The 26,632-nt window shown below is 33.2% G+C and overlaps 1 pseudogene; it reads right to left on the bottom strand.

Annotated features, from left to right (window-relative positions):
- Positions 1-15,501: 15,501 nt before the first annotated feature.
- LOC111720091 lies at positions 15,502-15,622 on the bottom strand (annotated as a pseudogene).
- Positions 15,623-26,632: the final 11,010 nt, after the last annotated feature.

Consider the following 26,632-nt stretch of genomic DNA (forward strand, 5'->3'; position numbering starts at 1 on the left):
TTTAATGCTTCAAGTAGGAGTTATCCTCCGGAGCACTGTAAATATATATGACTACACAGTGAATAGAATAAAAGAAACTGGCCTCACTACAAATCTAAAGTAGACAGCAGGATTTCAAGGAGAAACACAGCTTGGCTACAGTCTCCAAGGAGCAAAAATGGGGGCTAGATACTGAAACTATTAAATAACCAGACATAGTGAGATCTTAGATTTTTGCTAATAGCTTTTCCTTTTGTCTGTTCCTTCCTCCCTTTTTCTCCTCGCTGCTTCAATCCTATGTCAGTAGAAAAGGGGCATAGGGAATGATGCTTAATTGAAAATGGAAATTTCTAATATGCTTTAAATTCTCAATAGATGAAGGAGTAGATTAGGAAAATTATACCTGTGTTTTCTACTTATAGCAAACCATAAAAGATGAATATATATTTTATCCAAGTTTCAGTTTCTTCTAAGATCTGTATAATATTATATCCTGCAAAAATGGAGAGGGAGGAGGATATTTTTTTCCTGAAGCACCCTGTTGGAGTCCAGCAGGCCCCCTGGTAGAGGAACTTGAAAGTAAAACTTGTCTTTTTTGTTTAAAGATGGAAAATCAATTTTGATCACTTTGATGCCATAGCTATTCAACACAGAGCAAAATGGTACAGTAGTGAATTCTTTGATGAATTTAGATGTTGTATAAAGTCAACATGGAAAATAAAATTTTAAAATCAGGTTTTTATCTCATATTTATCTGAGTGATTAAAAAAAGGAGTTTCTTAAGTTTGAATTATTTAATTTTATTTAATGTGTATTAAGTGCCTAGTGCAATACACGAGAGAGTGCTGGTTTAAGTGTCAAGAAACCTCGATTATTATAAATTATTGTAATTATTATAAATGTCACCTTGGACAAACCACTTAATTTCCCCAACCAAAGCTCACAGGTTTGCGCTAGATGAATTCTATAAACCAGATGACCTAGTTAAAAATCCTATAATCCTACCATATACAACAAATTGAAGAGGAAAAGAGAAAGAAGACATAGTTTCTACTCTCAAAGAATTTATAATATACTGTAAGAGACTGCAACATAATAGGAAGTGATTATAAACTGAGCCTCAGAACAACAAAAACCCCAATCAATATGAATTTTGCATTGATTTTACTTAATGGTAATACTGACAGTTGTTTCTGGCAAATGATCTTTATCTTGGAGAGGGTAGCAAAATGATGTATTATGGAAATGAGGTTATTCATATGAAGATCAATAGTTTCAGTGTTTACATATATGCATATATGTGTACCACGGCAGCAGGCAGTGACCCTTTCCATTACTATTCATGTTGAATAAGCAGAAAAATACAATGAATGTGATATGTTAAAAGAATAAAACTAGGCCTAAACCTGAGGAATGAAACTGGACACTAGACAAACTTATTTAGCCAATTTCCTATGAATGGCCTATGAGTGGGAGATTCAGTGGTTCTGCCTTCAGGATTCACATGCTACTATGGGTATTGTAGGAGCAACTGGACTAACTAAAATATAGTTTATGTATACAGACAATCTTATTATTAATGGCATGAACAGTTCATGACCAATGCCATCCATTCTGATTGTGGACAAAATAAATGGGCTTCTTAAAGAATAATTAAACAGATAGAAAAAGTTGAGCTTGGTCAAAAGGTCAATATCTATAATTAATGGAAAATTATAGTGGTTTACAGCATGATACTCTTCTGAATTAGAAGTGATCATCATAATTATTGTCATCAGGAGCTAAATGAAAGCCTAAGTAATCAGTAATGACTAGACATTTTTGGCAAATCACATATGCATATGTATGGTAAAAGAAAAAAAAAAGAAAAGTTATAAGTTTCATCTTATTTGCAGTAACAAATACTTGGTGATTCATTTTGAAAATAAATTTTAATAATATCTTTTGTTTTTACCTTGTAGAACTCTGTAGGTATAATACAACCACTCATAGGACTAGACCATGTTTTATAATAAAGAAAAAAACAAGTGAGGAGGAACGATTGTGATATCATTTCATATTGTATGAATCATCAAGGCATTTTCTTCTCTTGTCTCTCTATGGGAAAGTCATATTTCAATAACTCTTCTACAAGACTGGTAATTGTAGTTCATTAGAACTACATAATCCTCATAGTATTCTTTTCATTTACATACTTATGTCTTCATAGTTGTATTGCTTTCATTATATTAATTCAGGTAAGTTTCTCATGTTTCTTTAAATTTCTCATTTTTAATGAATTCCTCAATTTTAATTGAAAAATAATATTCCTTTACAGTCATACGCCACAGTCAATTCAGTTCAGTTATCCCTCAATTGATAGTTACTCTTTTTTTTTTTACCTGTTAAATGTAACCCCCAAAAAGTCTTATAAATATTTTGGTAGACATGTGATCTTTTTTCTGACTTTATTTCTCTTTGTGTATTCATTCTGTGAGGTTTATTCAACTAACTATATGCTTTGAGGAAGGCACTTAATATCCGGGGAGCTGTTTATCTATAAAATAAAATCTAGGCTATCATTAAGATGTCATCTATACTACCTCATGTGCTCTTGTAGAAAAAGCACTCTAAGGAACTTTGCAAAATCTAAGTTTTTTTGTCATCATAGAATAAAGATGAACTGGGATTCTAAAATATATGTCAATGGAATGTAGCAGGCTTTGAGTGTAGTTCCATATATACTATACATATATATATATATATATATATATATATATATATATATATATATATCTGTTTTGTCAAGCCTAATATCCTTAATTTTGGAGACTTACTTCAATTTTTTTCCTACCGATTCACCAACTCCATTTAGTAAGGTATTCAAGAGTTGGAGATTACATTGTTGGAGAATATATTCTGTCCATGAAAATTATGTATTATAAAGCATTTAAATATTATAGGCCATTTAATCTTTGAGTCTGAATAATGACAAAATTAATGACAATGTAGTTTTTTCACAACATAAAAATGATCCTACAATACATCTAATCTACCTATTTTAGTATATGGATGAGATAAAATGAAGCCAACAAAGACTAAGAGACTTGACTAAATTGTATACAGGGAGTCAAGATTTTGTAGATTTCAAATTCAGATTTCACAGCTTATTCCACTGGGCCAAACCACATGCAATGTTTTGCATGGGGCCTGCTTCAATACTAACATTTCACAACATGTTTGCATTATTAATTGCATTTTATCCTCATGACTATCTGTCTAGATCTGCTCACTGGAGGATTTTGGTACCAGCTGGAATCCTGATCATGGAATGAGGAGTGAAGAGGTGAAACTCATGAAGATGGTCAAGCAGGATTCCATTTATTCAAAACTTTCTCAGCCTTATATACCTTAATACATTTACATAATTATAGCATAGGATGCATGCACTAATTATATACTGCACATGCAGGACCAGCTAAACAATGTGCTAGTGTGTGCAGATGTTTCCTTGCCACTTAGTATAACTCTGCTTTAATTACAACATAGATTGTCATGCCTCCTGACTTTTCAGAAAGGCTGAGACATATCTAGAGAGTGTAGGGAGCCAAACCAGACATGTCTGCAGGTTTTTTTTGCTGGGGTGAAGGATCTTGTACCTGACCTAGAATTCCCCCACTATCTAAGACCCTCTACAACAACCATGTAAGATAAGATTGAAATTGTTATACTTATTTTAGAAATTGGGAAACTTAAACTGAAATTCATTTGCTTAGACATTTTACAATTTTCGCGGTAGAAGGATTAAAACCAAGTCTCTTAGTATTTAAGCTCAAGTCCTTTCTCATTTAAATGTATAACTGTGATGTATCAGATTCCACTTCAAGTATAACAAATTCATCAGTATTATATTGAATCTTGTTTCTTTTCTTTTCTTCTTTTTCTTGTAATCTTTCTCTCCCTATTCTTTCTTCTCTTTTGATTAACTATAACCATATCCACTATAAACTATCTTCTCTGAAACACTTCAATTTTATTCATGATATTTACTGAATAGGCTATAAGCAACTTAAGGACACAGAGTTCCATATTGTAGTTTAATGTGGTTTGCTGTTTCCAGTTTGAGAACAGCTATGCTGGCATTTCAGCAGAAGACCTGAGTAGATCTAGTTAAAACAATTTTTGTATCTCTACCCAGTGTATTGTAGGTCCTGAATGCTCATCAAGTATTTGTTTATTTATAAAAATAGCTTTTTACATTTCAAACTGTATGCAAAGATAGTTTCCAACATTTACCCTTGCAAAACCTTGTGTTCCAAATTTTTTTCCTCGCTCCCCATTTCCCCTAGAGAGGAAGTAATCAAGTATAGGTTGAACATGTACAATTCTTCTAAACATTTTTGCACTTTTATCTTTCTGTGCAAGAAAATTTGGATCAAAAGAAAAAAAAATATGAGAAAGAAAAAAAATAACAACAAAAAAGATTAAAGTACTATGCTGTGATACACATTCAGTCTCCATAGTCCTCTTTCTGAATGTATATGATCTTTTCTTTTACAAGTCTATTAGAGTTGCCTTGAATTACCTCATTGTTGTAAAAAGCCAAGTCCATCACAGTCGATGACTACATAAACTTATTGTTGTTCTGTACAATGTTCTCTTGGTTCTATTCATTTCACTTAGTATCAGTTCATGTAAGTTTTACCAGAATTTTATGAAATCAGCCTGCTCATCATTTTTATAGGCAATAATATTTCATTACTTTCATATACCAAAACATAGTCAGCCATTCCCCAAATGATGGAAATCACTCAATTTCCACTTTCTTGCCACCACAAAAATGTCTTTAGCAAGTATTTATTGAATTGATTTGAAAGATTAAAAAAAATAAATTGTATGATTGCTAATAATCACTTACTGCTCCTAACACCAATCTAGTGATAACTTATCAAATAAATAATTTTATTATTGTTATTATATATAATTAATTTGTCATTATTATTGTAAATTATTAGATGTATTGATATTTGTTGTTGAATAAGTGTCTATAATCAACCACATTAGAGTGCTTAATTACCTCAGGTATTCTACACTAGGTTTCTACCATGTCATAATTTTAATTAGGCAAATATTATTTGCTTATTATATATTGGGCACTGTCCTAGGTGCTAGAGATGCAAAAAAAAAAAATAAAGAAAACAAAAAAGACAAGAGACCAATCCTCAAAGACTTTACATTTTACTTGGAGGTGAAGTGAGGGAAACAAAATATCCACAAATAATAATAAAAAAAAATCACCAAGTGCTGGAATTATCTGGAAATCCTTTGCAGAACTTGAAATAAGCTAGTGATTCTAAGAGGCATAATGAATAAAGGAGAACATTCTAATAAACTACACAAAGAGAAGAGGGTAGAAGGTGGAATATAAATGTCAGCAAATAACAAATAAGACATTTTGGCATACAGTGAATAAGGGCTTCTAATTTCACTTTAATATAAAACACATCTAAAGAGAGAAGTAGGGGCAGAGCCAAGATGGCGGAGAAGACACACGCGACTTTCTAAGCTCTTCTCTTACCCTCTTTATCAATATTATATCGAGCCTCAAAAATAGTCTTGACTGCTACAATTCGTAAAGATAAGAAGTAGAACAACTCAACGGCCGAAGAAAATCTGCAGTCTCGCCAAAAAAGGTTGGTTCCGGGGCCAGGGGGGAGATCGGCGCAGACGGGGAGAGAAATTAGGTTCCGAGGAGAGTCTCAAACCGAGGGTGAAGGCACAGATCTCAGCACAAGTGCGCAGCCCCAACCCGCAATACGGGGGTTTTCCTTGGGGCAGTTGTGATCCTGCACTGCAGGAGGACGCAGCCCGGGTTAGCCTCCAATCTGCGCAGTGGGGAGCTCGGCTTGGGGCCATAGAGCTTTTTCAGGGCCGATTTGCATTGGGCAGAGACACTGGAGCAGAGTTCTGGGCGGTCTGCGGTCTGCGGTCTGCGGTCTACGGTCAGCTGCTAATACTCACAGTCCCACAAGAGGCTCCGGCCTGGGGCAGTGACACTTTCACCCCTTTGTCTCTAGCCAAAGGCATTCCCTAACCCACTCAGCCCTACTAAGCAGTTTCATAGCTCGGCCAGTGCTGAATCCACTTCCTGTTGGGGGAAGGGAAAACTCTCACTCAGAGCACTCCCATACCTCGGAGCCGGAAATCGGTTTATATCTTTCCCTGCTCTGCAGAGGAAGCTGGTAACCCCCTGCCTAGGAGACCTACCCTAAAGGCTTTAAAACATGAATAAAAAGATGAAAAGAACGATCTACAGCTTCTATGCAGAAAAAGAGCAGGTCAGCAAACCTGAAGAGACCTCAAAACAGCAAAATGCATCAGACTGTCCTCCTTTACATGATGCTCTCATAGGAGAGACCATTAAAAGTCTCAAAGAGAGTTAGAAGATAAATGGGGAAAGGAAAGAGAAGCCTTACAAGAGAGCAACAACTTCCTGAAATACGAATTGGAAAAGTTAAAAAATTCCCAGGAAGTGCAGGAAAACAAAATTGGTGAATTGGAAAAAATAAAGAACACGCAAGAAAGTAGGATTTGCGAATTGGAAAAAGAAAATAATTCACTAAAAAAAAAATTAGTGAAATGGAAAAAAATTCCACAGACCGAAACAATACATTTAAAAACTCAATTGGACATATACAGAAAGAAATAAAAAAGCTAATGAAGAAAATAATTCTTTAAAAATTAGAACTGAACAAATAGAAACTAATGATTCATTGAGACAGCAAGAATCAGTCAAGCAAAAACAAAAAAAATGACAAACTGGAAAAAACCATGAATTATCTACTTGCAAAAACGACAGACTTGGAAAATAGATCTAGGAGAGATAATCTGAGGATTATTGGACTTTCTGAAAACTATGATGAAAAAAAGAGCCTAGATACTATTTTACAATAAACCATCAAAGAGAACTGCCCAGATGTAATAGAATCAGAAGGTAAAATAGGCATTGAAAGAATTCATCGAACACCTTCTGAAAGAAACCCTAAAATAAAAACCCCAAGGAATATTGTGGCAAAATTTCAGAACTATCAGATTAAGGAAAAAATTTTACAAGCAGCAAGAAAAAAACCATTTAAATACCGAGGTGCCACAATAAGGATAACCCAAGATCTGGCTGCCTCTACATTAAAGGAAAGAAGGGCCTGGAATATGATATTCCAAAAGGCAAAAGAACTTGGGATGAAGCCAAGAATAAACTACCCAGCTAAGCTGAGCATTTTCTTCCAGGGAAGAAGATGGACATTTAATGAAACAAATGAATTCTATTTGTTTCTGAAGAAAAAACCAGAACTAAACAAAAAATTTGATCTCCAACCATAGAACTCAAGAGATGCAGAAAAGGTAAAAATAACTCTTGAGAATTGTATTTCTGTTGTGGATATACAAAAAGAATACATGTATAATTTGATTGTACTGATATAACATAAAAAGGAAGTAGATATGGAAAAGGGATGATGGCAGAATAAGGTGGGAAGGAGGGATAAAAAGGAAACCACATCCCACAAAGAGGCAAAGGAAACTTATCATATCTGAGGAATTTAGAGAGGGAGGAACATTGTGTGAATCTTACTCTCATCAGAGTTGGCTCAAAGAAAAATAATTGACATTTGTTTTAGAGAAAATTCTCTCTCGCCTCATTAAAAACAGGGGAGAGGAAAAGGGAAAAGAAAAGAGTAATAAGGGAAGGAAGGGAAAAAGACTCAAAGGGGGGGAGGGAGGGATTATAAAGAGGGTCAGCATCGTGATACAAGAGGGGTACATAAGTTTAAAAAGGGGAAAGAGGGTTGGGGGAGGCAAGAATAAGGAAAGCATAATCTGGGGTTATTAGGATGGTAGGAAATACAGTTTTAGTAATTCTAACCGTAAATGTGAATGGGATGAACTCCCCCATGAAGAGGAGGCAGATAGCAGACTGGATCAAAAGTCAAAACCCTACAATATGTTGTTTACAAGAAACACATTTAAAGCAGGGAGATACATATAGAGTAAAGGTAAAAGGCTGGAGCAAAATCTATTATGCTTCAGGTGAAGTCAAAAAAGCAGGGGTAGCCATCCTTATCTCAGATCAAGCAAAAGTAAAATTGATCTAATTAAAAGAGATAAGGAAGGAAACTACATCCTGCTAAAGGGTAACATAAACAACGAAGCAATATCAATATTAAACATATATGCACCAAGTGGTATGGCATCCAACTTCCTAAAGGAGAAGTTAAGAGAGTTGCAAGAAGAAATAGACAACAAAACTGTAATAGTGGGAGATCTCAACCTTTCACTCTCAGAATTAGACAAATCAAACCACAAAATAAATAAGAAAGAAATTAAAGAAATAAATAGAATATTAGAAAAGTTAGGTATGTTGGATCTTTGGAGAAAATTGAATGGAGATAGAAAGGAATATACTTTCTTCTCAGCAGTTCATGGAACCTATTCAAAAATTGACCATATATTAGGACATAAAGACCTCAAAATTAAATGCAAGAAAGCAGAAATAGTAAATGCTTCTTTCAGATCATGATGCAATAAAACTACATTCAACAAAAAGTTAGGGGAAATAGACCAAAAAGTAATTGAAACTAAACAATCTCATCTTAAAGAATGATTGGGTGAAGCAGCAAATTATAGATACAATTAATAATTTCACTCAAGATAATGACAATGATGAGACATCATACCAAAATTTGTGGGATGCAGCCAAAGCAGTAATAAGAGGGAATTTTATATCCTTAGAGGCTTACTTGAATAAAACAGAGAAAGAAAAGATTAATGAATTGGGCTTGCAACTAAAAAACTAAAAAAGACCAAATTAAAACCCCCAATCAAATACTAAATTGGAAATTCTAAAATTAAAAGGAGAAATTAAAAATATTGAAAGGAAAAAAACTATTGAACTAATTAATAAAACTAAGAGTTGGTTCTATGAAAAAGCCAATAAAATAGATAAGCCTTTGGTAAATCTGATTAGAAAAAGGAGGGAGGAAAATGAAATTAGTAGTCTTAAAAATGAAAAGGAGAACTTTCCACCAATGAAGAGGAAATTAGAGAAATAATGAGTTATTTTGCTCAACTTTATGGCAATAAATTTGATAACCTAAGTGAAATGGATGACTACCTCCAAAAATATAGACGTCCCAGACTAACATAGGAGGAAGTAAATTTCTTGAATAGTCCCATTTCAGAAAAAGAAATAGAACAGGCAATTAAACAACTCCCTAAGAAAAAATCCCCAGGACGAGATGGATTTACATGTGAATTTTACCAAACATTTAAAGAACAATTGGCCCCAATGCTATATAAATTATTTGATGAAATAGGGAATGAAGGAGTCCTACCAAATTCCTTCTATGACACAGACATGATACTGATACCTAAACCAGGTAGGCTGAAAACAGAGAAAGAAAATTATAGACCAATCTCCCTAATGAATATTGATGCTAAAATCTTAAATAAGATATTAGCAAAGACTACAGAAAATCATCTCCAAGATAATACACTATGATCAAGTAGGGTTTATACCAGGAATGCAGGGCTGGTTCAATATTAGGAAAACTATCAATATAATTGGCCATGTTAATAACCAAATTAACAAAAACCATATGATCATCTCAATAGATGCAGAAAAAGCATTTGATAAAATCCAACATCCATTCCTATTAAAAACACTTGAGAGTATAGGAATAAATGGACGTTTCCTTAAAATAATCAGCAGCATCTATTTAAAACCATCAGTAAGCATCATATGTAATGGAGACAAACTGCAACCATTCCCAATAAGATCTGGAGTGAAACAAGGTTGCCCACTATCACCGTTACTATTTAATATTGTATTAGAAACGCTAGCTTTGGCAATAAGAGCTGAGAAAGAGATTAAAGGAATAAGAATAGGCAATGAGGAAACCAAATTACCACTCTTTGCCGATGACATGATGGTATACTTAGAGAACCCCAGAGATTCTGCTAAAAAGTTATTAGAAATAATCCACAACTTTAGCAAAGTTGCTGGTTATAAAATAAACCCACATAAGTCATCAGCATTCTTATATATCACTAACAGAATCCAACAGTCAGAGTTACAAAGAGAAATTCCATTTAAAGTAACTACTGATAATATAAAATATTTAGGAATCTATGTGCCAAGGGAAAATCAGAAACTTTATGAGCAAAATTACAGACCACTTTTCACACAAAATAAGTCTGAACTAACCAATTGGAAAAATATTAAATGCTCTTGGATAGGGCGAGCAAATATAATAAAGATGACAATATTACCTAAACTAATCTATTTATTTAGCGCTATACCAATCAGAGTCCCAAAAAACTATTTTAATGACCTAGAAAAAATAACAACAAAGTTCATATGGAAAAACAAAAGTTCAAGAATTTCAAGGGAATTAATGAAAAAAAAATCAAATGAAGGTGGCTTAGCTGTACCAGATCTAAAATTATATTATAGAGCAGCAGTTACCAAAACTATTTGGTATTGGCTAAGGAATAGATTAGTTGATCAGTGGAATAGATTACGTTCAAGGGATAAAAGAGTCAACAAATATAGCAACCTAGACTTTGACAAACCCAAAGATCCTAGCTTTTGGGATAAGAACTTACTGTTTAATAAAAATTGTTGGGAAAATTGGAAACTAATATGGCAGAAAGTAGGCATTGATCCATACTTAACGCCGTACACCAAGATAAGGTCAAAATGGGTTCATGACCTAGGCATAAAGAATGAAATTATTAATAAATTAGAGGAACACAGGATAGTTTACCCTCTCAGACCTGTGGAAGGGGAAGGTCTTTATGACCAAAGCAGAACTAGAGATCATTACTGATCACAAAATAGAAAATTTCGATTATACCAAACTGAAAAGTTTTTGTACAAACAAAACTAATGCAGACAAGATTAGAAGGGAAGCAATAAACTGGGAAAATATTTTTACAGTCAAAGGTTCTGATAAAGGCCTCATTTACAAAATATATAGAGAATTAACTCTAATTTATAAAAAATCAAGCCATTCTCCAATTGAAAAATGGTCAAAGGATATGAACAGACAATTCTCAGATGAAGAAATTGAAACTATTTCCAGTCATATGAAAAGATGCTCCAAGTCATTATTAATCAGAGAAATGCAAATTAAGACAACTCTAAGATACCACTACACACCTGTCAGATTGGCTAAGATTAGAGGAAAAAATAATGATGATTGTTGGAGGGGATGCGGGAAAACTGGGACATTGATGCATTGTTGGTGGAGTTGTGAACGAATCCAACCATTTTGGAGAGTAGTTTGGAACTATGCTCAAAAAGTTATCAAACTGTGCATACCCTTTGATCCAGCAGTGTTACTACTGGGATTATATCCCAAAGAGATTATAAAGAAGGGAAAGGGACCTGTATGTGCACGAATGTTTGTGGCAGCCCTTTTTGTAGTGGCTAGAAACTGGAAACTGAATGGATGTCCATCAGTTGGAGAATGGCTGAATAAATTGTGGTATATGAAAATTATGGAATATTACTGTTCTGTAAGAAATGACCAACAGGATGATTTCAGAAAGGCCTGGAGAGACTTACACGAACTGATGCTGAGTGAAATGAGCAGGACCAGGAGATCATTATATACTTCAACAACAATACTATATGATGACCAGTTCTGATGGACCAGGCCATCCTCAGCAACGAGATCAACCAAATCATTTCTAATGGAGCAGTAATGAACTGAACCAGCTATGCCCAGAAAAAGAACTCTGGGAGATGACTAAAAACCATTACATTGAATTCCCAATCCCTATATTTATGCACACCTGCATTTTTGATTTCCTTCACAAGCTAATTGTACAATATTTCAGAGTCTGATTCTTTTTGTACAGCAAAATAACGTTTTGGTCATGTATACTTATTGTGTATCTAATTTATATTTTAATATATTTAACATCTACTGGTCATCCTGCCATCTAGGGGAAGGGGTCGCGGGGTAAGAGGTGAAAAATTGGAACAAGAGGTTTGGCAATTGTTAATGCTGTAAAGTTACCCATGCATATATCCGTTAAATAAAAGGCTATTAAATTAAAAAAAATAATAAAAATAAAGAGAGAAGTAATAGCCTGAATGTGAAAGGATTTAAATTCCAAGTTTAGGAATTTACCTTTTATTCTAAGGGTCAGAGGGAGCTACTGAAGGTTTGGGAATAGATAAGGAACATTGACCAGCCTGCTTTAGGATTATTAATTTGACAGCTATGTGTAAGATGAATTAGGAGTTTGGAAGAATGAAAACAAGTTAGTGAATTATAAGGATGGTGAAATAGCCTAGGTGAGCGATAAGAAGAGCCTGATGATCATTAGGGGACTAGCTATATGAGAACAGAGAAGGTGACAGCTAAGAGAAATGTTATGAAGATATTGGTAACAAAAGTTGCTGATTGTCTATGAGGAGGAGGGACAACGAAAATTCAAGGATGGGAACCTGGGCAACTAAATAGATAAAGCTGATCCCAATAGAAATTGAAATTCAAAGGATGATGTGTTTAGAGGAGAAGGTAATATGTTCTGTTTTTGTTTTTGTTTTTGTTTTACATTTGAGTCTAACATGGCAGTGGGATAGATATCTAAGTGGAAATGCTTATCAGTCAGTAAAACACATTGAATTTAGGATGCTTGGACTTCTCTTCTCTGTCTATACTTGTTCTCTAATGGAAAAGAAAGATAATTTTCTATTATTTCCTATCCTCAAAGAGATTATACTCTCCTGAAACAAAGTAAAATCCTTCTATTCATTGAACACCTTCTTTAATACCTCTTAATTCTAACACTTTCCCTCTTTTAATTACTTTGTATGTATCCTGTGTTTAGCTTACTTTGTTTATATGTATTTTCATATTGTCTCTCCCTAAGATGATAAGATCCTTGAAAGCAGTCACCGTCCTTTGCCTTTTGTATTTTCAGTTCTTAGTGTAATGTCTGTTACATAGTGAATGTTTAATAAATTTTGATTGATTGATTGAGCAGGCACCTACAGCAGTATGCTCATATAAACTTCACTATGAGTCAGAAAATATGAATCTTAGGCATAATCCTGTCACTGTGACTTTTGGTATGTTACTTCTTTTGTCTGAGCCTCAGTTTCCACATCTCTAAAATAAGTAGATTGGACTAGATAAGTTTTCCTGAAAGAAAAGAATGATAAAGTCTAGTCATTATCAAAAATCAGTGAAAAAAAAGTTAATTGATATAATAAACCGTAGTAGGGAGAAATTGAATCAGAGAAAAAAATGTGTCATTTAAAGGAACTCTGATTACAAATGTTTTTAGTCAATATAGGAGAAAATTATGAATTAAATGTCAAAAAACTATCTCTGTCTTATAAATTGTTGCTAAGTACAAGATAATAACGTTCCATCCATGAAGAAATAACAAGAGAGCCTTTTTAAAATACAGTCTTGCAAAACCTTACTTTTCTTTTTTTTTTTTTTAGTGGTATAACAAGAAGAACAAATACTGGTATAGATAAGAATATATTATAAAAGTTACAAGACTATGTTTGGATTTTCAGTGGGGCCCAGTATATTCCCTAGAAATTATACTGGTAAACTTCAGTGTTATGAAAAGACTAGAATAGGAACTCTCCTAAAAATAATGAATTAAAAGTGCATGATGAATTTAAATTAAAATGAAGGCTATTTCTAAATTTATGAAAACAGAAGGAAAATACTCAGCCCCTGTTTGCTTTGTTGCCATACTTTTTCAGTTTCTTTCTGTTTCTGCCATTCTCTAATTCTCTAGGAATGTCTTAATGTTTTTATATTAGATTGCCATACAATAACTATCCACTTACGTGCCCATTTCCTGAAATGGAACAAGTTAGTGCAAGCTGAAGTTATTGGTTATATGCTCTTAAATCCCAGGGAATAATTTAAGAGCATACAAAGAACATGGCAGTGTGAAGTTTTCAACTAGCCTCCAGACTTCTTTCCATGTACTTCCCGGTTTGATTTTAGTACATTTCCCTTGTCTTGAGGCAGAGCAGAGCCTTCCTAAATGCCAGTACTTAACAGAAATGCTATTAGTCAAATTTCTCTAAGCTTTTCTTCACCCTTAGGATTTTTAGAGCATGACCTTAGGAAATTCATCACTCTTGGGTAAACTGGGATTATTTGAAGTTGTTTGCTTAACTGTGTTCAAGAAGTTATTTGAAAAAAAAAAGAAAGTAACTTGATGAGACATAAATAATAACAATGTTGTCAATAATACAAATAGTTTATATTAAAGGAACGCTGATTACAAATGTTTATATTTTTTTGTTGAATATAATGCTTGAAATTTTGCAAAAATGCTTAAATGATCTTATTTGATGTTCATTCAATAAACATTTATTAAGGGTCCACAATGTGTCAGGCACAGTGCTAACCTTATGAGATATATATATATATAAATATATATATATATATATATATATATATATATATATATACATACATTATAACAATAATGACACTAAGACTCTAGGAGGTCATTTGAGTAAAGGGATCCTTTAACCACTGCCTAAAGGAGACTTTTATGCAGAAATTTCTCACTCAAAGTCTAGCTCTCAGTTTATGCAACTACACTTCAGAAGTGAAGGAGGAAATGAAAATAGATATAATAGGCTTTATTCTTTTACCATGCCACATGTTAACAATAGAATGAAATGGATCTATGAGACACTGAGCAACTCTGGCTTAAAAATTGTTCTTATCGCTAAGGAGAATAGGCTTCCTGTTCCTATTTCAAATATGGACATCCTTATAATAAGTGTTTATTAAGAAAAAGAGTATTTGAGGTGGTCCTATCCAATATCCCACAACCTTGCTCTCTCTGGTCCCCATTAGGAAGAAAAGAAGAGAGAGAGAGAAAGAGAGATGGTGGGGGAAGGGAGTGGGAGAGGATAAGGGAAGGGGAGAGAAGGAGAGGGAGAAAGGGAGGGAGAGGGAAAGGGGGAAGGGGATGAAGAGGGAGGAGAGGGAGAGGGAGAAGGAGAAGGAGAGGGAGAGACAGAGAAAGAGGGAGGGAGGGAAGGAGAGAGCGGGAAGGAAGGAGGGAGAAAGGAAGGAAGGAGGGAAGGAAGAAAAGAAAGGAAGGAGAGAGAAAAAATAAGAGAAAGAAAGAAAATGAGAGAGAGAAAAAGAAAGAAAGAAAAAGAAAAAGAAATAAAGAAAAAGAGAGAGAAAGAAAGAAAGAAAAAGAGAGAATGAAAGAAATGAAGAAAAGAAGAAAGAAAGGAAGGAGAGAAGGAAGAAAGAGAGGGAAGAAAGGAGGGAGAGAGAAAGTAACAGAAAGAAAGAAAGAAAGAAAAAAAAAGAAAAAGGGAGGAAGGAAAAGAGGGAGGGAGGGAAGAAGGAAGGGAGGGGAGGAGAAAAGAAAACGAAAAAAAAAAAAGAAAAAAAATGTGGTAAAAATCCTTATGGAAAGAGGACTGGATAAATCAGATAAATCCTGGCTCTGCTACTTATTACCCTTATGACATGGTAGGATGCCACAGAATAGGTGGCAATATCTTAACTGTACATATGTTGTGAAGACCACTAGGACCTCTTCAGTCTTTATGAAGGGGAGTGCTAACCTTCACGTTGAAAACCTTAAATTACAAAAACCACATCACTCAGGATTATCTCCAGCTGTCCTGATCTCTATCTGGCCACTAGAACTAAATGGAGCAGAAAGTGAGGTAGGTGACCTTGCACAACCCTCCCTCCCTCAAATCCAATTCACCTGCATGGCATGCCCTCCCCTTTCCTAATTTGTTTGTCTTCTAGAATAAAGGACAAATAATAACAATCTTTGTGACCATTTCATTATTCCCTCTGGGACTCAGTTCTGCCACGTAAAATGAAGGTTATGAAACTAGATGACCTTTAGGGTATCTTCCAGTTCTAGATATAGCATGGTAAGATGTTTGAGAAGAAGACACAGGAAAAGTGAATTTTAACAGATGTTCCCTCAAACAGGACAGCTTTACCTAATCACCCATGTTTGATTGGGTGCACACAACTCCAAATGGCTCTTTTTTCCCCCTCATCTATGTTCTCCTTTTCTTTTTGTTTCTTTTTTTATTGTATTAAGTTTATTTATTTTTAATCCACAGTGCTTTGTGAATCATGTTGAAAGAGAAAATTAAAAGCAAAAAGGAAAAACCTTTAGAGATGAAAAAAAAAACCAGAAAAAAGAACATGCTATGTTATTTTCATAGCATGTGCTGATTTACATTCAGTCTCTTTAGTTCTTTTTCTGGAAGCAGGTGACATTTTCTGTACAGTCTGTTGGGATTGCTTTGGATCACTGAACCACTGAGAAAAAAACAAACCTTTCATAGTTGATGATCGCACAGTCTTGCTGTTATTATGTATAATGTATTCCTGGTTCTGCTTCTTTTGCTCAACATCAGTTCATATAAATACTTCCAGACCTTTCTATAATCAGCTTGTTCATTATTTTTATAGAACAATAATATTCCATTATCTTCATGTACCACATTTGTTCAGTCATTCCCCAAATAATGGGTATCCTTTTCCAATGGGTATCCTTTTCCAATTCTTTGCTACCACAAAAAAAGAGCTGCGACAAACCTTTTTGCATATGTGGATCTTTTCCCTCCTTTATGATTTTCTTGGAATACAGATTACTGCTGGGAAAAAAGTAATACATAGCTTTCTTACCCTTTGGACAGAGTTCCAGATTGCTCTCAAGAATGGTTGGATCATTTCACAACTCCATCAACAACAATGTATTAGTATACTAGTTTTCCTACATTTGCTCAAACATTTCTGATTATCTTTTTCTGTCATCTTAGCCAATCTGAGAGTTGTGAGATAGTACCTTAGAGTTTTAATTTGAATTCTCTAATCAATAATGGTTTAGAACATTTTTATATAACTATACATTTACTTTAATTTTGTCACTTGAAAATTGTTCATATCCTTTGACCATTTATCAATTGGGGAATGGCTTGTATTCTTATAAATTTGTACTAGTCCATTATACATTTTAGAAATGAGATCTTTATCAAAAATACTGTCTGTAAAGAATTTTCCCAAGCTTTGTATTTCCCTTTGAATAATTTCTTTTAATTTTGTTTGTGCAAAAACTATTTATTTTAATGTAGTCAAAATTGCCCATTTCATAATATTCTTCCTCCCTTTTCCTGAGATTTGATAGATTAATTATCCCTTGTTCTTCAATTTTGTTTATGATATTATCCTTTATGACTTAATCATATATATATTTGACCTTATTTTGGTATTGAGTGTGAGATGTAGGTATATGCTGATTTTCTGACTTGTTATTTTCCAGTTTTCCAAGCAATTTTTGTCAAATAGTGAGTTCTTCTTCCAAAAGCTGGAGTCGGGGGATTTATCAAATACTAGATTGCTGTAGGCTTTGATTATTGCATCTTGTATATATAATCTATTCCACTGATCCACCACTCCATTTCTGACCTAGTACTAAATGATATTAATGACTACAGCTTTATAAACTAGTTTTAGATTTGATACTGCTAAGCCACTATCCTTTGCAAATTTTTTTTTCATTAATTCCCTATAGTGTTGAAATTTTGTTCTTCCAGATGAATTTTGTTATTATTTTTTTTAGTTCTATAAAATAATTTTTGGCAGTTTGATTGATATGGCACTGAACTAATTGACCAAGTTAGGCAGAATTGTTATTTTTATTATATTAGCTCAGTCTAGCCATGAACAATTGCTATTTTTCTAATTGTTTAGATCTGGGTTTGTTTGGTTTTATGTATAAGAAGTGTTTTGTAATTGTGTTCCATATACTTCTTGGGTTTGTCTTGGCAGGTTAACCAAGTATTTTTTTTTGCTATAATAATTTTAAGTGGAATTTCTCTATCTCTTATTTCCAGAAAGTTTTTGAATTATTTTCTAGGATTTTTCTAAGTATATCATCATATCATTGACAAAGAGTGATAATTTTATTTCATCATTGCCTATTCTAATTAGCTCAATTTATTTTTCTTTTCTTATTGTTAAAGCCAAAATTACTAGTACAATATTGAAAAATAGTGGTGATAATAATTGTACTTGTTTTACCCTGATCTTCCTGGGAATTCATCCAGCTTTTCTTCATTACAAATAATGTTGCAGTAGGTTTTAGAGAGATACTGCTTATATTTTTAAGGAAAGCTCCCTTTATCCCTGTGCTCTCTAGTGTTTTTAATAGAAATGGATGCTGTATTTTGTCAAAAGCTTTTTCTGCATCTATCGAAACTATTTTCTGTTGTATTTATTTTGATATGGTTGATTATGATAATAGTCTTCCTGATATTGAACCAGCCCTGTATTCCTAGTATAAATCCTAATTGGTTATAGTGTATTTTCCTGCTAAGTCACTGTAATCTCTTTGCTAATATTTTATTTAAATTTTTTGCATCAATATTATTTACAGAGAGAGAGGACTGTAATTTTTTCCCCTCTGTTTTGGCCCTTCTGGTTTAGGTTTCAACGCCATATTTGTGTCATAGAAGAAATTTGATAGTACTCCTTCTTTACCTATTTGTGCAAATATTTACTCAATATTGAAATTAATTTTTGTTTAAATGTTTGATAGATTGTTACTTAGGAAATTCAATAATGGCTTATTCAATTTTTTTTCTAAAATGGGACGATTTGAGTATTTTATTTCCTCTTCTGTTAACCTGTGCAATTTCTATTTTTTGTAAATATTCATGAATTTCAGTTAGATTTTCAGACTTGAAGCCTAGAGTTGGCAAAGTAATTCCTGCTTCAATATAATCTCAATCTCTTTTTCAATAGTGGTGAATTCACGTTTTTCATTTGAGATGCTGGTGATTTTGTTTTTATCTTTCCTTTTTCTGATCAAATTAACCAAAGGTTTATCTATTTTGCTAGCTTTTTTCATAAAACCAACTCTTAATTTTGTTATTTTTCTTAGTCTCTTATTAATCTCTCCTTTGATTTTCAGCATTTATAATTTGGCATTTACTTGGGAAGTTTAAATTTGTTCATTTTAACATTTTTAGTTGCATAACTAATTCATTGATTTCCTATTTCTCTTTTTTACTTATGTAACTCTTTAGGGACATAAAAGTTCCCCTAAGAACTGCTTTCCCTGCATCCCAAAGGTTTTGATATATTTTCTCATTATTGGCATTTTCTTGGGTGAAATTATGGATTATTTCTGTGATTTGTTGTTTGATCCACTCTGTCTTTAAAATTAAATTATTTAACTGAGAATTGGTTCTTAGTTTATATTTCTCTGCCCCTTTATTGATAATAAATTTTATTTCACTGTGGTTTGAAAAAGAAGAATTTGCTATTTCTACCTTTTTACATTTGATTGTGAGATCTTTATGCCCTAATACATGGTTAATTTTTGCGTAGGTGCCATGTATTGCCAAGAAAAAACAAAACAAAACAAAACAAAACACGTATTCCTTTCTGTCCCTATTTAGTTTTCTCCAGAAGTTAATCATATCTAGGTTTTCTAGGCTCCTATTGACCTACCTAGTTTCTTGTTTATTTTGTAGTTAAGTATGTGTGATTCTTAGAGGAGGAGGTTGAGGTACTCCACTAGAATAGTTTTGCTGTCTTTTTCTTAATATACTTGGCTTAAAATCTCCTCTAGAAATTTGTCTGCTCTACCAGTTGGTGCATACGCATTTAGTATCATTACTACTTCATTATTTACTGAATTCTTTATCAAAATGCACTTTCCCTCCTTATCTCTTTTAATAAATTTTTTTCTTTTTGCTTTCCCCTTTTTCTTACTGGTATTTTTTAACTCACCCCACCTACTACCTTATGTCCTATTACTCCTCCCCCTTCTCTTATATTTATTCCTAATATTTCTACCACTGCCTTCTATCCTGTTCTTCCCTTTTCTTTTCTTCTTTCCCTTCCTACTTCTTTATAGGATTAAATGAATTTATATAACAAACTAAATGATTAAGTTACTTCCTCTTAGAGCCCAAAATGATGAACTCAAATTTTAGACAATGCTCATCCCCCTCCCTTTTTTTCCTCCTTTACCGTAATAAGTCTTTTCAGCTTCTTGGTGTGAAGTAATTGTCCCATTACACCTTCCCTTTCCTCTTTTTCCAGTACAGAAATGTTTCCATGCCTTAATGTCTTTTTCTTTTATGTCATTATATAAGAGTTCATTCACAACCACACTCACTCTATGTAATGCTCCCCCTCTAGCGTTAGATGCTTCCTGTTTTTACTCCCACTCTAGGTACCCCCCTCTTTGTTTCTGAAACAGTATCTAACTCAAGAGTTACAGATATCATTTTCTGAATCTTTCTGGGTAGTTAATTGTTGGTTATAATCCCAGGTCCTTTGCCTTCTGGAATATGGTATTCCAGACCCTCCACTACCTTATTGTAGAAGCTTCCAGATCCTGGATACTCCTGAGTGTTGCTCCTTAATATGTGAATTGTTTTTGTCTGGCAGCTTGCAGTATTTTTTGCTTGAGATTATATTTTTTGAATTTTGCAACAATGTTCCTTGAGGGTTTCCTTGTGAGATTTCTTTCCAGAGCTAATCAATAGTTTTTTTTTTTTTTTCAATGAGTATTTGCCCATCTGTTTCTAGAATCTTAGGGCAATTTTCCTTAATGACCTCTTGTAGAATGCTATCCAGCTCTTTTTTTTTTTTGTCATGGCCTTCAGATAGGAGAATAATTTTTTAATTTTCTGTTCTGAATCTATTTTCTAGGTCAGTTATTTTGCCAATGAGGTATTTCATATTTTCTTCCATTTTGTAATTCTTTTTAGTTTGTTTGAGTGGTTCTTGATGTCTCACAAAGTCATTAGCTTGCATTTGCCCTGTTCTAATTTTTAATGTGTTATTTTCTTCAGTTATCTTTTGTATCTCTTTTTCCATTTGGTTTATTCTACTGTTTAAGTAGTTGTTTTCTTCCATCCTTTTCCAAATTGCTGACTCTCTCATGCATACTCTCCTTTCTTTTCTCATTTTTTGTCTACCTCTTCTATTTGTCTTTTGAAGACTTTTATGAGCATTTCCAAGAAACCTCTTTGAGATTAAGACCATTTTATATCACTCTTTAATATTTCTTCTGTGGACATTTTGTCTTTGTGTTTTGGTTTGCCCTGTCACCATAGTAGCTTTCTATAGTCTAGGTTCTTTTTCCATTTCTTGCTCATTTTCTTTTCTTTTTTTTTAGGATTTTCCCCTTTTTATAATATTTGCTCTTTTTTTTTTAATTTTAAGGTGGAACTCTGCTCCAGTTGTAAAGAGGGTTCTGTCCCAAGCTTCCTGGGCAGCTCTAAGCATTGGCTCTGAACACAGGGCTCCCCCACTCCAGTGAGATTGACCTTTCTTGAAGGTTTTTCACTCTATCTTGAAATGGAGAGTGGTTTTACTTAGACTGGGTGCAGATGCTTGGTTTCATGTGGTTTTTAGAGGGAAATTGGGAGAGCTCAAGCAGCTTCCTGTTTTTACTCCCACTCTAGAAACCCCCCTCTTTGTTTCTGAAAGTAGAGATTGAGTATTTAATGTAAACTGCTTGAGGACAGGGATTGTTAATTTTTGTCTTTGTGTATCCAGTCCCTGGGCTGTAACATGACAAAAAGTTGGATCTTAGTTCAATTAAATTAATTGATATAGTTGGAGGTGGTCAAAGAGAAACATTATGCCAGTGATTTCTTTGGTGGAATTTTGGAGGAAAGCAAAATGATATTTCCTTCTAGCTTCTCTTCCTTGTTCAAACAGAGCTCTGTTGACCTGTCATTCATCTTTATTTCCATTGCTGGGTAACACTACTAATCATTTGAATAGAGGACAAATAATATTTAAAAGTACTGAAATTTTTTCACTCAGACACAGCAAAATGTCATTGGAAGAACATGAATCTCTTAAGATATGTGGAAATTCCAGGAGATTGGAGACCTACCCTACTTCCAAGGAGGGGATTTGAAACTCTCAGCTCTGAGAAAATTGTTAAGAGTATTTCTTTGTACAAGTGTACACATCTTGATTTCTTATCTGTAGGTAGAGGAATTAGGCCTATTGTTCTCCATATACATTATTTCCATTCTGCTTTGTCACAGAGCATGACTTGTCCCTGGAGGGAAGAGGCAGGCAGGAGCTGAACGACACGTGTAATAGACGGTTTTAATTAAAATAGTGTAATGCATACTTTGATGCTATTAACAAAAATACAAAATTGATTTGCTTTGTGGATAATTGAATAAATTAACCAGGTTATTTTATTCTATTACTTAACCCTGCAACTTCAGATTCCCTGGCTTTTTAAAACCCTGGGAATGTATTTCTTTTTATCTTTCAACATTTTTCTCTCCTATGATGGATTTGTAAGTTGGGAGAAAAAACAAAACTTATAAATAGATTACATGGGAGAACCAAAACTCTTCAAAAATTAGCATAGCTCAAAAAGCAAAAATGTAACAGATTGTGGGATATCGAATTGAAAAGATCATGTTTTGCTGTCAGAATTTTTCCCCCACATCTAAAACCACTGATTGCCAGGATATCAGTATATTTGACCACAGGATAGTATTCTTGAGAGAGGCTATTAAGATCCTCAATGAACAACTGGACTTCTGAATCTCTGTCCATATTCATTAAATTAATATATGTGTAAAATATAGTTATATAAATAATATACACATTAAATACATGACATACAAATTCAAAATATATATACACATCCATAACTATGTTTCTATATAAAACACTCAGCACAAATAAGCACCATTTGTATATTTATGTATATGATAATGCTTACTGTGCAATATATTATTTACATATATGCATATATATGTAGATACACACATAGTTTAATAAATTAATGAATAAGGAGAGAAGTATCCATTTTTTCACCAAAGTCCAGGAACTCTTTGGAATGTTGTCTTGAAAATATTCATTCTAATTTCATGGCTTTTTGACACTTTTGACAAAGTGGAGACAGGATAGTTTGTAGATGCATGGAAAACATCTCTAAATACAAAAACAAGATCCTTCCATATTCAATATTTGATACTCAATGATGTGTTTCATGTGCATATGCACACAGTATCTTTCTATGTGTATTCAATACATTTATGTTTATATAATGTACACATGTATATACCTGTGTGTCTGTATACATACAGACATATATTCACACACATACATACACACACACACTCCTTTACTATTTTAAGCATTATCAATGAGACAAAGAAGAATAAAACATAACCATTTTTTTTCCCTAAGGACCTTGCATTGTAGTCCAAGACATTGAATGCATAAGACCTAAAAATCATAAAAAGTGCCATCAGAATTAGAAGGATGAAATCTCTCTTCTGATTAATGTGAGAAAGAATTTTTTTAATGAATTAAGGGAGATTATAGCTAATGTACAAGTAAGATTTCTACAGGCCTTTATAGGGGTACTAGCGTCCTTACAATTAAAACAGCATGACAAAGAAGACATGGGGATAAGGTTATGTAAAGTAAGTTATGTAAAGTGTTTTGTTGTCCAATTTGACTAGAGTATAAGATATGTGTTATGAAATTATTGATGATTTTATCAGAAGACTAGGTAAGATGATGTGACCAAGTGAGACTTTTTTCTTTTTGATTTATCCCTAGAAACACAATGCCAATGGATATCTGGGAGTATCTTGAGGTGTTTGTCAATTATAAGTTTACTCACTCCAACTAAATGTCATGGTTGTTTTTTTTTTTTTTTTAATTTCTGAAAGTGAAGACTTGTTTGTCTCTTGATTTTCTGGCTTCTCAAGATGATTGCATGATGTCAGCACACAGGCAATCCTCAAAAATTTTAATAAGCCAAATGACCTTGGCCAGCACTGGGTTTTCTTCAGCCTTGGGAGAAAAGTTGAATTAAACATTTAGCCGGGCAACTACCCCTGAATTGTCAAGATGCAGCACCAGCACCATTCAGTTCCATTTTATCCTGTCTCCAAATGATTGGTTCTCATGTGCAGTGAGAGTCTTTCCTTTCTTTTCCCTCAGTCCTCTTGGGTTGCATATAAGTGGAACAGCCCTACTGAGGCATAGGAGAGGATAATCATGAATTTCAATCAGACCCTTGATCCTTCTCAGTGACTGAAAGTGAGCTGCAGGGCAGACTCTGAGCTCTTTGAGAGACAGGGGGCTATTACTGCTGTGCACTTTGTAACCTGATGTTCTGTGGAGACAGCCATTGTACCTACGACATAATTCCATTAGTTAATGAATACTTCAAGAATTTGTCCATCATAAAAATACATTTAAAAATTAACCGATCAATTATCTCTTCCCTTAATGGGCTTTTCTTTCTGCCTTCCCTTTTTAATTTGGGTCATACTGCATCTGATTAACTTTTTTTAGTTCAATCATTTCATGTTTATTTTAAATATAGCTAGGGAAATTACAAACTAGTATTTACTAAAATAAATATGTATGTATGTGTGTGTGTGTATGTATATATATATATATATATATACATACACACACACATACATACATATTTATATATACATATATATATATATATATATATATATGTATATACACATTTACTTGGAACCTAGTTGAAGGCAAAGAGAATTGGATGACAAAACAGAAGTCCTGCATTTTTCACCCTACTCTATCACTTAGTAGTTATGTAACCTGAGAGAAATCACTTAACCTCTCACTGCTTCATCATATCTGTTAAAGATCAGACTAGTTACTACACTAGCTACATTTTTACTCCATAAAAAATAATAACAAGAGTTCACATTACTATAACAATTTATTTTTTCCTAAATTGAAACAACATATATAAAATGTCTTCAAAAGTTAAAAGCATAAAAAGGCAGGTTTTTTTCACACTAGACAGAAATTAAGATGATTGTAGGGAATAGATGTATATTCCAAAGCAGTAACTATGCTGCTGATGCCAAGAGACAAAGAGGTTGTAAGTGGAAGCAATGGGATATACAATACACTATAGGTACTGATTATAGTAAGCTATGTTTAGTAAATACAAGGATCCCAGATTTGGGGACAAGAAATCAGTATTTGATAATACTGCAGGGGAAAGTAAAAAAGCAGTTTAACAAAAGCTAGGTATGATCCAGTATCTCAAGTTATATATAGAGATAAGATTAATTTGGTATATTAAAGGATAATATCATAAGCAAATTAGGAGATCAAGGAAAATTTTACCTCTTAGATCTATGGATAAAGGAACAATTCATGACCAAATAAGAGATAGAGAACATTATATGTGTTAAATTGTGTTAAATTGACAATTTTGATTACATTTAAATGTTTTGTATAAATAAAGCCAATACAGCCAAGATTAAAAGAAAAAGAGAAAAGTGGGAGGTAGGGGAATTACAACAAGTTTTCTGATGAATACTTTATTTCTTAAACTCATAAAGAACTGAGTCAAATATGTTAGAATATGAGTCATTCCTCAGGCACTTTTCAGATTAAAAAATCAAAGTTTTCTATAATCATATAAAACGATCTCTCTATTACTTACAGAGATGTGAATTGAAACACGTTTGAGGTACCACTTTATACCTATTAGATTGGCTAATATGACATAAAAGGAAAATAATAGATATTGGAGGAAATATAGGAAAATTGGATAGTAATGCATTGTTAGAGTTGTGAACTGATCCATCCATTCTAGAAATAAATATATAACTATATGGAAAGAGCTATAAATCTGTGCATACATTTTTACCTAGCAATATCATTACTAGACTTACATCCCAAAGATATTGGGGGGAAAATGAAAGGGGAAAATATGTGTACCATTAGTTGGGGAATAGCTGGAAAAGTTGTGGCCTATGATTGTGCCACGATATTATCATGATATAAAAAATGATGAAGAGGATGCATTCAGAAAATCCTGGAAAAAGGTTTTTGATGAACTACTGCAGAGGAGTAAGCAGAACCAGGGGAACATGGTACACAGTAATAGGAAAAACATAAATGTGAATGACTTAGCTATTCTCAATAATACAAAAATCCAAGACAAATTTTAAAGTACTTTTGACAAAAGATATTATTCATTCGCAGAGGAAGAACTCATGGAATCTGAATACAGATCAAAGCATACTATCTTATTAAAATTTTCTTTATTTCTTAATAGTTTTATTTTTGTTTTCTTTCTGATGATTACTAATATGGAAATATGTTTTGGATTACTGCATATGAATAACCTTTATCAAATGGTCTGTTTTTTCAAGGAAGGGGGAAGTAAGAGAGAGAAGAAAAAATTTGGAACTAATTTTTTTTTAATATTAAAATTTGTTTTACATATATTTAAAAATAAAATATTTACTTTTAAAATCAAAAAAGAAAAATTAAAAGGGAAAGAAGGAAGGAAGCAAACAGTATAATTTTGTTAGTATTTTGTTAAAGTTGCTTATCAATCAAAAATGTTACTTATCAAAAGCATAGTAGAGAAACTAATAAGCTTAGAATCAGGAAATTGTACTTTGATAAGAACAAGTCATTTAATCTCCTTACTCTCAAGCAACTCTTTAGTATTTATCTATTAAAATAAGTCCTAGACACTTATGTAATTTTTTCAAACAAATAATAATAGAGTTTATGGTTCTATGTAAGAGTTT

The sequence above is a fragment of the Sarcophilus harrisii genome, chromosome 3 (genome assembly GCF_902635505.1).
Source record: "Sarcophilus harrisii chromosome 3, mSarHar1.11, whole genome shotgun sequence".
Lineage (NCBI taxonomy): Eukaryota > Metazoa > Chordata > Mammalia > Dasyuromorphia > Dasyuridae > Sarcophilus > Sarcophilus harrisii.